Here is a 12,861-nt window from a genome sequence, read left to right as displayed (position 1 = left end):
TGTCTCCTGGCTAAGAATGTAGAGGCTGCCCGGCTGTCGCAAGTTGAACGCACGCATGGGTATGTTATCCGAGTAGCCAAAGCAGGAGTCGGCTGAACTAATCCTGTGTATATTGTGAGAGATTCCGCTCCTGCAGTAGTGATGCACTACGACATTGTTCAGGCTGCTTACAGATGAACAGAGAGACTGTTCCCCTGCATAATTACTCTCACTGCGGGGACCCTTTACCTTGCCGATATGATCAATATAAATTAACCCTAATGATGGCACTAAAGCCCAAGGTATGGGGGACATTATCGGTCTAAACACTGCAGTATATACTTTGCTCTAATTTGTGATTTGGCTACATAACCCTTTGTGACACATTTGCCTACCTCAGTGCTCAGGAGTAGGCCGTTAGCTTTCTAGCATGGTTTGTAGCTGACATGTGTCAACGTACTGTTAAACCACTATAACCTTTTCAGTATCGCTACCTGTCTATGAGGCACCCATATCAGCTTATGTACTCTTTGACCCCCCCATTAACTTGTCATGAGACCCCAGCTGTTACATAGAAAAATTAGGCTTCCATTTAATTCTTAGTATATCCTGGGTTGTGTGTCCAAATTCTTGTTATCTCTCTTTATTATATTCAACCCCTTATAACCGTAATGTGAAATATATTAAGTTGTTATTAATATATATACACTCTATTTTTACAAGTTATGTTAAAGATATAAAATGAGGATTTCATTTAAGACCCAAAAGTGGTCTCTCTTGTTGGTAAAAGCCTCCTATAATTTCATTACATATTTTTGGAGTCCAAAAGCGACCCCATGTGCCATTCAGGAGGGTAAAGAACAGTAGGCACTCGTCTCCTATATCTGTGAATTTTACTCTTAGGAAAATACTCTGTGTATAATTTTCATACAATATGATATATGTTTTCCGTTAATGTTATTATATATTGCTCCATACTACTTGTATGCCTTATTTCAATCCTCAAATAAAAATTATTAAAAAAAAAAAAAGAAGACATGACACATTTATCCTTATTGAAATCTAAGAAAAAATACATTTTTAAAGGGGCAGATAAGGGTGGTGCACTTGTCATTTTAAATCAGAATGAATAAATTGAAAGTCAGTTAAATGGCAAAGAAGTATGTAAGCCTTTATGTTATGAACATACTATTAAAATTAGTAAGGAAATATATTATATTCATAAACAAACAGTCCATGATAAAATTATGTCATTGAGAAAGGCAGAAGCCGAAACGCGTATGATGTGAGAGTTATCAGTACTATGTACTAACAGCTTTATTTTTTGTTTCCCTTTTTGGTGGTTTGTTTTTAACACTTGTCACAATAAATATGGATATTTTATTATAAAGATGGACTCCTTGGTGATTTCTACTTTTGGTTTATAGTTAGAGAGGAAAGAATGTAGTATAAATCACAATAGATCCCCAACAAAATTATAGTATATGTCAAAGCAGGAGAGAATAGACCCTGTGTCAAGAGAATGAATCCCTTAGCTAATAATAGACTGGGGGGTGCTCAATATCCTTAAATAAATAGTCAAAAAGGTTTGAAGAAAAAATGGATATAATCAGAGCACACAGTAACTACTAAATTATGAAAATTCAGTGTGTAAGTTAAATGGCTGAGTTCGAGCCAATAGATAATAAAACATAACTTTTAATATTAAATGGTAAAATAAAGGTGGTGAAAAACATTCACACTCACACAGTGTATTCTAAAATCAGTTAAAAATAGTAAGAGATGAATGCTATCATGCAGTGGCGGCTGGTGAATTTTTAAGATGGTGGTGCACAAGACCCCGCCCCTTTGAGAACGCCCCACCCCTTGAATGGCCCCACCCATTTGAACCAAAACCTAAACTCTTGAATCTGATTATATATATGTACTGGTCTGATAAACACTATTTATACATATCTTACTTACATTACATATATAATATCTTTATAACAGCAGCATGCTCTTACCTTACACCTCTTCTATTCTATTCAATATTGCAAGTATGCGCCGAAAGAAGAGCAGTATGAGAGCGTGCTGCTGTAAAAAAAATGTGTCTGTGTATGTGTCTGTGTGTAGTAGTAGTAGTGTTTATGTGTGTGTGTATATGTGTCTGTGTGTAGTAGTAGTAGTAGTGTTTATATGTGTGTGTATATGTCCGTGTGTTATAGTAGTAGTATTTGTGTGTGTGTGTGTATGTGTCTGTGTGTAGTAGCAGTAGTGTTTATATGTGTGGGTATCTTTTATAGCCATAATATTTTTTGTCAGGGTATAACACACATACACACACACTTTCATTATGTATTTTGTCCCCTTTTCCTGCATTGTGAAATTTCCAATTTTCCTGAGTTTCTATGAAGTAATGGGTACTGCCATGTTAAAACGTAGTTATCCTTTGTCTAGTCTCTTCTACTGAGGACAATTGAAGACAAAAAGTGTGCAAATGAAAACTGTTAAAATATAGCAATGCTAAAAAAGTGTTTTAAAATGATAAAATTACTTTAACATTTGTATATTCCATAAAACATTGTTTGCACAGTTGCACACTCTGGCCTAGATTTAGAGTTTGGCGGTAGCCGTGAAAACCAGCGTTAGAGGCTCCTAACGCTGGTTTTAGGCTACCGCCGGTATTTGGAGTCACTCAAAAAAGGGTCTAACGCTCACTTTTCAGCCGCGACTTTTCCATACCGCAGATCCCCTTACGTCAATTGCGTATCCTATCTTTTCAATGGGATCTTCCTAACTCCGGTATTTAGAGTCGTTTCTGAAGTGAGCGTTAGAGCTCTAACGACAAAACTCCAGCCGCAGAAAAAAAGCAGGAGTTAAGAGCTTTCTGGGCTAACGCCGGTTCATAAAGCTCTTAACTACTGTACCCTAAAGTACACTAACACCCATAAACTACCTATGTACCCCTAAACTGAGGTCCCCCCACATCGCCGCAACTCGATTACATTTTTTAACCCCTAATCTGCCGACCGCCACCTACGTTATACTTATGTACCCCTAATCTGCTGCCCCTAACACCGCTGACCCCTATATTATATTTATTAACCCCTAACCTGCCCCCCTCAACGTCGCCGCCAGCTACTTACAATAATTAACCCCTAATCTGCCGACCGCAAAGCGCCGCCACCTACGTTATCCTTATGTACCCCTAATCTGCTGCCCCTAACACCGCCGACCCCTATATTATATTTATTAACCCCTAATCTGCCCCCCTCAACGTCGCCGACACCTGCCTACACTTATTAACCCCTAATCTGCCGAGCGGACCTGAGCGCTACTATAATAAAGTTATTAACCCCTAATCCGCCTCACTAACCCTATCATAAATAGTATTAACCCCTAATCTGCCCTCCCTAACATCGCCGACACCTAACTTCAATTATTAACCCCTAATCTGATGACCGGAGCTCACCGCTACTATAATAAATGGATTAACCCCTAAAGCTAAGTCTAACCCTAACACTAACACCCCCCTAACTTAAATATAATTTACATCTAACGAAATTAATTAACTCTTATTAAATAAATTATTCCTATTTAAAGATAAATACTTACCTGTAAACTAAACCCTAATATAGCTACAATATAAATTATAATTTCATTGTAGCTATTTTAGGATTAATATTTATTTTACAGGCAACTTTGTAATTATTTTAACCAGGTACAATAGCTATTAAATAGTTAAGAACTATTTAATAGTTACCTAGTTAAAATAATAACAAAATTACCTGTAAAATAAATCCTAACCTAAGTTATAATTAAACCTAACACTACCCTATCAATAAATTAATTAAATAAAATACCTACAATTACCTACAATTAACCTAACACTACACTATCAATAAATAAATTTAATACAATTCCTACAAATAACTACAATTACATAAACTAACTAAAGTACAAAAAATAAAAAAGAACTAAGTTACAAAAAATAAAAAAATATTTACAAACATAAGAAAAATATTACAACAATTTTAAACTAATTACACCTACTCTAAGCCCCCTAATAAAACAACAAAGACCCCCAAAATAAAAAAATGCCCTACCCTATTCTAAATTAATAGAGTTAAAAGCTCTTTTACCTTACCAGCCCTGAACAGGGCCCTTTGCGGGGCATGCCCCAAGAAAATCAGCTCTTTTGCCTGTAAAAAAAAACATACAATACCCCCCCCCCAACATTACAACCCACCACCCACATACCCCTAATCTAACCCAAACCCCCCTTAAATAAACCTAACACTAAGCCCCTGAAGATCTTCCTACCTTGTCTTCACCTCAACAGGTATCACCGATCCGTCCTGGCATCCGGTGCTGAAGAGGTCCAGAAGAGGCTCCAAAGTCTTCCTCCTATCCGGCAAGAAGAGGACATCCGGACCGGCAAACATCTTCATCCAAGCGGCATCTTCGATCTTCTTCCATCCGGTGCGGAGCGGGTCCATGTTGAAGCAGCCGACGCGGATCCATCCTCTTCTTTCTGCGTCTCCCGACGAATGACGGTTCCTTTAAGGGACGTCATCCAAGATGGCGTCCCTTGAATTCCGATTGGCTGATAGGATTCTATCAGCCAATCGGAATTAAGGTAGGAATATTCTGATTGGCTGATGGAATCAGCCAATCAGAATCAAGTTCAATCCGATTGGCTGATCCAATCAGCCAATCAGATTGAGCTCGCATTCTATTGGCTGTTCCGATCAGCCAATAGAATGCGAGCTCAATCTGATTGGCTGATTGGATCAGCCAATCGGATTGAACTTGATTCTGATTGGCTGATTCCATCAGCCAATCAGAATATTCCTACCTTAATTCCGATTGGCTGATAGAATCCTATCAGCCAATCGGAATTCGAGGGACGCCATCTTGGATGACGTCCCTTAAAGGAACCATCATTCGTCGGGAGACGCCGGAAGAAGAGGATGGATCCGCGTCGGCTGCTTCAACATGGACCCGCTCCGCACCGGATGGAAGAAGATCGAAGATGCCGCTTGGATGAAGATGTTTGCCGGTCCGGATGTCCTCTTCTTGCCGGATAGGAGGAAGACTTTGGAGCCTCTTCTGGACCTCTTCAGCACCGGATGCCAGGACGGATCGGTGATACCTGTTGAGGTGAAGACAAGGTAGGAAGATCTTCAGGGGCTTAGTGTTAGGTTTATTTAAGGGGGGTTTGGGTTAGATTAGGGGTATGTGGGTGGTGGGTTGTAATGTTGGGGGGGGGGGTATTGTATTTTTTTTTTACAGGCAAAAGAGCTGATTTTCTTGGGGCATGCCCCGCAAAGGGCCCTGTTCAGGGCTGGTAAGGTTAAAGAGCTTTTAACTCTATTAATTTAGAATAGGGTAGGGCATTTTTTTATTTTGGGGGTCTTTGTTATTTTATTAGGGGGCTTAGAGTAGGTGTAATTAGTTTAAAATTGTTGTAATATTTTTCTTATGTTGGTAAATATTTTTTTATTTTTTGTAACTTAGTTCTTTTTTATTTTTTGTACTTTAGTTAGTTTATGTAATTGTAGTTATTTGTAGGAATTGTATTTAATTTATTTATTGATAGTGTAGTGTTAGGTTTTATTGTAGGTAATTGTAGGTATTTTATTTAATTAATTTATTGATAGGGTAGTGTTAGGTTTAATTATAACTTAGGTTAGGATTTATTTTACAGGTAATTTTGTTATTATTTTAACTAGGTAACTATTAAATAGTTCTTAACTATTTAATAGCTATTGTACCTGGTTAAAATAATTACAAAGTTGCCTGTAAAATAAATATTAATCCTAAAATAGCTACAATGTAATTATAATTTATATTGTAGCTATATTAGGATTTATTTTACAGGTAAGTATTTATCTTTAAATAGGAATAATTTATTTAATAAGAGTTAATTAATTTCGTTAGATGTAAATTATATTTAAGTTAGGGGGGTGTTAGTGTTAGGGTTAGACTTAGCTTTAGGGGTTAATCCATTTATTATAGTAGCGGTGAGCTCCGGTCGTCAGATTAGGGGTTAATAATTGAAGTTAGGTGTCGGCGATGTTAGGGAGGGCAGATTAGGGGTTAATACTATTTATGATAGGGTTAGTGAGGCGGATTAGGGGTTAATAACTTTATTATAGTAGCGCTCAGGTCCGCTCGGCAGATTAGGGGTTAATAAGTGTAGGCAGGTGTCGGCGACATTGAGGGGGGCAGATTAGGGGTTAATAAATATAATATAGGGGTCGGCGGTGTTAGGGGCAGCAGATTAGGGGTACATAGGGATAATGTAAGTTGCGGCGGTTTACGGAGCGGAAGATTAGGGGTTAATAATATAATGCAGGGGTCAGCGATAGCGGGGGCGGCAGATTAGGGGTTAATAAGTGTAAGGTTAGGGGTGTTTAGACTCGGGGTACATGTTAGAGTGTTAGGTGCAGACGTAGGAAGTGTTTCCCCATAGGAAACAATGGGGCTGCGTTAGGAGCTGAACGCTGCTTTTTTGCAGGTGTTAGGTTTTTTTTCAGCTCAAACAGCCCCATTGTTTCCTATGGGAGAATCGTGCACGAGCACGTTTTTGAGGCTGGCCGCGTTCGTAAGCAACTCTGGTATCGAGAGTTGCATTTGCGGTAAAAATGCTCTACGCTCCTTTTTTGGAGCCTAACGCAGCATTTTTTTGGACTCTCGATACCAGAGTTAATTTTATGGTGCGGCCAGAAAAAAGCCTGCGTAGCGTTAACAACCCATCTACCGCCAAACTCCAAATCTAGGCCTCTATGTCCCTAATTGCCCTCAGCAGAAAAGATTAGATAAGAGAAACCTAGGTTTTAACATGGCAGCATTGCCTAATTCTTTAAAGAAGCTAACATTGTATACATAGTTCTTAAAATTTAAACTGGTATTTTAAAGATACATCTACATATTCCTAAGGTAACCTTTGCTTTCATTATATCTTCATTATATCTTCAGTAAAATAAATGTTAGAAAAAAAATAAGAAAAATGCATACATTTTTAGTAAAACAAATGTAAAATTAAAAATAAAATATTTTGGGTGTGTCCACAAAGCTTTTAGCTAATTTTTGTATATATAGATGACAACCTTTGACTTTAATTGTTAACATTTCCCAAGACACCCAAATATATGTACATATGCAGACAGTCACACAAAAACGCATATACATACCAACACATTCTAAGTTTGATGAACATTTGTCTTTACACTTTCAATCAACAATCTGAGCTAAGCAATTATTTTTGAATCAGCCCTCATGTAATACACTTGTAATGGAGATAACATTTCCCACCATGCATGCATAGATTCTATTCTTAGTAAGCTAAGATGGTTAATGAGTAATTTGCTTCCTTTAACACAAAACTGACCCTCAGAAAACAAAAACCATTCTTGTTTAAGCTCTTGACAGCTCTGAAAATAACTGTAGGCAGCTGCCATATACATATTTTATCCCCATGATTATTTGCAGTTCTGAGAACATTCATACTGAATAAAGTTATTTACAAGTGACCTTTGCCTGTGCTTTTCATGCGTTGCATGTGTCAGAAGAAATGTTAGGTTGAGGACAAGCCAAGGTAGGAAATTATGGCGCCATATATATCGATAGAGACACATTAAAACAGTTTTTATTCTAAAGCCATAGTACCTGCTCTGTATGAACGAAGATCCTCTCCTGACAGCCTCCTCTTCCGCCCACACATGTAAGGCCAAGTCCACCTAGCTCAGACGCTGCAAAAGTAGTTGTGTAGTTTATGGCGTAACTGTTACGCCCCTGCCTCCTCTCCCCCCACACTGACACACATAGTCAGCTCAGCTCTTAGTGTGCGAGTGTCACGTGACAGCTGGCTCCCGCACACTAAGAGCTGTGCGAACAGGGAGGCTATGGGCTGGCCTGTAGGTGGCGCTGCAGTCAATGCAGTTTTAAAGTGAAAAGTGCTTTTGCCTATACTTCTATGTATCGCACGTGCGATACATCGAAGTATAGGCAAAACAGCCCTTTCCACTTTCAGGTTTCAGCCTAATATGCATGATGTCATGATGATAGTTACACTGCACAGTCTCACAGAACACAGCACACAGGAAAATAATACATAAATATAATATAAAATGATATAAATATAAATAAAAATTTTCATAATTTTTTTTTCTCATTTTTTTTCTTAAGTTCTGCTAATTTTGCCCCTCTCCTCTGCCCCCTGGGGGTTCACGTGCGACAGTGCACATATGGAGGAGCCTCCACTGCTATCATGCCCAGGTATATACCATGTAATGTGAGTTAAAAGGGTATGTCTGGCAGGGAAGCACCCAAAAATGCTCACGGATTGCACTGGAAGTCTAATCTACAAAGAGGATTGACCTCACACAAAATTATCTATAGCTAGTGCAATGCTGGAGCGGTGCTAAAACCTGTCAGAGTCCCAAACAGTTGGTCTAATAACATGAGAATATGTTAATAAGTAAATCATGTACCCATTTTATATTACTACACAAGTGTATGGTGGTCAATAAAGTGTTAAGGAAACACTAGCATGTGTTACAGGCATTTCATCCTGAGATCAAAGCCTTCCATGATTTCACTATGCCGGCATATAAAACGGGACCCAACGTTAAAAACAAGTTGGTTAAAGCAGATATTGGTGGCAAAAAATCACTGAGACAAACTTTCATTGACAGACCAAGAACAAGGTGTTTCCCTTGTCTCTCCTGCATTAAATTCAACTCTATGATTAAAGGAGAGAATATCTACCATCCATATACAGGAAAGAAATATTCCATTAAGGACAGGGTCAGACTGGGAATAAAAAGCAACCCTGGTGTGTGTTTGTATGAAGTATACAGACCGCACTCGCTGGGTTTCAGACAAACTTCAGTATTTCTTTATTTTGGTGACGTTTCGAGGATAATCTCCCCTTCCTCAGACCTCTATTTATTGCCCCTGCCGGCACCCTGGTTGTTGTGATTTTTGGTTAGTGCAGTTCCTAACATTTCTGTATTTATTTATATTATACAAAATGGTGTTCTGTGTATGTATGTGTATGTGGGGGTATTTGTGGGTATATGTATGTGTGTGTATGGGGGTATTTGTGGGTATATGTATGTGTGTGTGTGTATGGGGGTATTTGTGGGTATATGTATGTGTGTGTGTGTGTGTATGTGGGTATATGTATGTGTGTGTGTGTGTGTATGTGTGTGTGTATGTGGGTATATGTATGTGTGTGTGTGTGTGTGTATGTGGGTATTTGTGGGTATATGTATGTGTGTGTGTGTATGGGGGTATTTGTGGGTATATGTTTGTGTGTGTGTGTATGGGGGTATTTGTGGGTATATGTATGTGTGTGTGTATGGGGGTATTTGTGGGTATATGTATGTGTGTGTGTGTATGTGGGTATATGTATGTGTGTATGTGTGTGTGTATGTGGGTATGTGTGTGTGTGTGTGTGTGTGTATGTGGGTATTTGTGGGTATATGTATGTGGGTATATGTATGTGTGTGTGTGTATGTGGGTATATGTATGTGTGTGTGTGTATGGGGGTATTTGTGGGTATATGTATGTGTGTGTGTGTGTGTATGGGGGTATTTGTGGGTATATGTATGTGTGTGTGTGTGTATGGGGGTATTTGTGGGTATATGTATGTGTGTGTGTGTATGTGGGTATATGTGGGTATATGTGTGTGTGTGTGTGTATGGGGGTATTTGTGGGTATATGTATGTGTGTGTGTGTGTATGGGGGTATTTGTGGGTATATGTATGTGTGTGTGTATGGGGGTATTTGTGGGTATATGTATGTGTGTGTGTTTATGTGTGTGTGTGTATGTGGGTATTTGTGGGTATATGTATGTGGGTATCTGTATGTGTGTGTGTGTATGTGGGTATATGTATGTGTGTGTGTATAGGGGTATTTGTGGGTATATGTATGTGTGTATGTGTATGGGGGTATTTGTGGGTATATGTATGTGTATGTGTGTGTGTGTGTGTGTGTATGGGGGTATTTGTGGGTATATGTATGTGTGTGTGTATGTGGGTATATGTATGTGTGTGTGTGTATGGGGGTATTTGTGGGTATATGTATGTGTGTGTGTGTATGGGAGTATTTGTGGGTATATGTATGTGTGTGTGTGTGTGTGTATGGGGGTATTTGTGGGTATATGTATGTGTGTGTGTGTGTATGGGGTATTTGTGGGTATATGTATGTGTGTGTGTATGGGGGTATTTGTGGGTATATGTATGTGTGTGTGTGCATGTGGGTATATGTGGGTATATGTATGTGTGTGTGTGTGTGTATGTGGGTATTTGTGGGTATATGTATGTGTGTGTATGGGGGTATTTGTGGGTATATGTATGTGTGTGTGTGTGTATGTGGGTATATGTATGTGTGTGTGTGTGTGTATGGGGGTATTTGTGGGTATATGTATGTGTGTGTGTGTATGGGGGTATTTGTGGGTATATGTATGTGTGTGTATGGGGGTATTTGTGGGTATATGTATGTGTGTGTGTGTATGTGGGTATATGTATGTGTGTGTATGGGGGTATTTGTGGGTATATGTATGTGTGTGTGTGTATGGGGGTATTTGTGGGTATATGTATGTGTGTGTGTATGGGGGTATTTATGGGTATATGTATGTGTGTGTGTGTATGTGGGTATGTATGTTTGTGTGTAAATATTAGTGTTGAAAGTGTGGATGCCTGCAATTTGGAGCATACATTAGCTGAAGCAATAAAAAAAGAGCTGCAGTGTTTACATATAAGATGTCTTATAAACCTTTTCAGGTTAAATCAAGAGCAATGAGAGATATATTGAGGCACTGGAACAAAAAACATAAATTTTTTTTTCCTGCTGCAACACTACTTACTACAAAGTATTGCTGCATGGTTGTTCTTCTGTTCTTCTAATCCTCTGCTTAAGAATTTATGGCTGACCTACCTCTGACTGCACAGGAAAATAGTACCTCCCTGATAACTTTCCTTTGAGTTTCTGACTAAGGACTAACGTGACCTCTGGTCTCCTACTGCACTGATGAACCAGTCAAAAAGTAATAAAAGTAAAAGTATATATATCATTTTCACTGTTTACACAGCATGTGAGCGAGGTGGAACAAAGTGCCGGCCACATTTACAAATTTACACCGTACATAGGGGTAGATTTATCAAGCAGCAGATGCTGCAATCTACCCCCGAGGTTTCTGGTCTGCTTGAAACTCAAGTTAAGAAGCAGCGGTCGTAAGACCACTGCTCCTTAACTCATCCGACACCTCTGAGGTGGTAATCGGGATGATTAACACCCCCTGCTAGCGGCCGATTGGCCACAAATTTGCAGGGGGCAGCATTGCACAAGCATTTAACCAGAAATGCTTGTGCAATAATAAATGCCGATAGCATTTATCGATGCCGGACGGACATGATCCACTATAGCGGATCATGTCTGTCCAATATTTGATCAATCTATCCCATATTATGCTGGAATGGATGCTGCTCTAATATGACAGATTTAATGATTAAAAGTGCCCCTGTTTTTAATAGTATTTCTCTTGTTAAGTGTATTCAGTCCACGGGTCATCCATTACTTATGGGATTATATCTCCTTCCCAACAGGAAGTTGCAAGAGGATCACCCAAGCAGAGCTGCTATATAGCTCCTCCCCTCACATGTCATATCCAGTCATTCTCTTGCAACTCAACTAGATAGGACGTTGTGAGAGGTCTGTGGTGTTTTTTATACTTAGTTTATTTCTTCAATCAAAAGTTTGTTATTTTAAATGGCACCGGAGTGTGCTGTTTGTTCTCAGGCAGTATTTGGAAGAAGAATCTGCCTGCGTAACTAAGAAGTAACTAAGATCCACTGGCTGTTCTCGCACATTCTGAGGAGTGGGGTAACTTTCAGAAAGGGAATAGCGTGTGGGGAATCCAGCAAACAAGGTATGTGCAGCAAATTATTTTTCTAAGGAATGGAATTGACTAAGAAAATACTGCTGATACCGATGTAATGTAAGTACAGCCTTAAATGCAGCAGCGACTGGTATCAGGCTGATGAATGTATGTACAATAAGTAATTTTCTAAGGAATGGAATTTGACTAAGAAAATACTGTTAATACTGAAGTATTGTATAAGCCTTAACTGCAGTAGAAGCGACTGGTAGCAGGCTTATTAATAACACTACCTAACTTTTAAAGTGTATGTTTAAAACGTTTACTGGCATGTTATTCGTATTTTGTGAGGTACTTTGGTGATAAATCATTTTGGGCATGAATTTCCACATGGCTGTTGTTTATTTCTACATAGAAACGGTTAACTGAGGTTTCCCACTGTTGTAATCGGAGTGGGAGGGGCCTATTTTAGCGCTTTTTTGCGCAGTAAAAAGTCTTCAAAAGTCATTTTGAGGGAGGTAATCAGTCACAGCAGACCTGTGACAGTGTGTTTGACTGTGATAAAAACGTTAATTGTTAAATTGATTATCCGTTTTTGGGTATTAAGGGGTTAATCATCCATTTGCTAGTGGGTGTAATACTTTGCTGACTTAATACATTTACTGTGAAAATTTGGTTGCTATAACTGATTTGGTTCATTGTTATTTCAACTGTGACGATTTTTTTGTGCTTCTTAAAGGCGCAGTAACGTTTTTTATATTGCTTGTAAATTGATTTGAAAGGATTTTCCAAGCTTGCTAGTCTCATTGCGACTCTGTTTAAACATGTCTGACACAGATGAATCTGTTTGTTCACTATGTTTGAAGGCCAATGTGGAGCCCCACAGAAATATGTGTACTAAATGTATTGATGTCACTTTGAATAAAAGTCAATCTATATCTGTAAAGAAATTATCACCAGACAACGAGGGGGAAGTTATGCCGACTAACTCTCCTCACGTGTCAGTACCT

The sequence above is a fragment of the Bombina bombina genome, chromosome 10, assembly GCF_027579735.1.
Source record: "Bombina bombina isolate aBomBom1 chromosome 10, aBomBom1.pri, whole genome shotgun sequence".
In the NCBI taxonomy this organism is placed as follows: Eukaryota; Metazoa; Chordata; class Amphibia; order Anura; family Bombinatoridae; genus Bombina; species Bombina bombina.
This window is presented reverse-complemented; position numbering follows the sequence as displayed.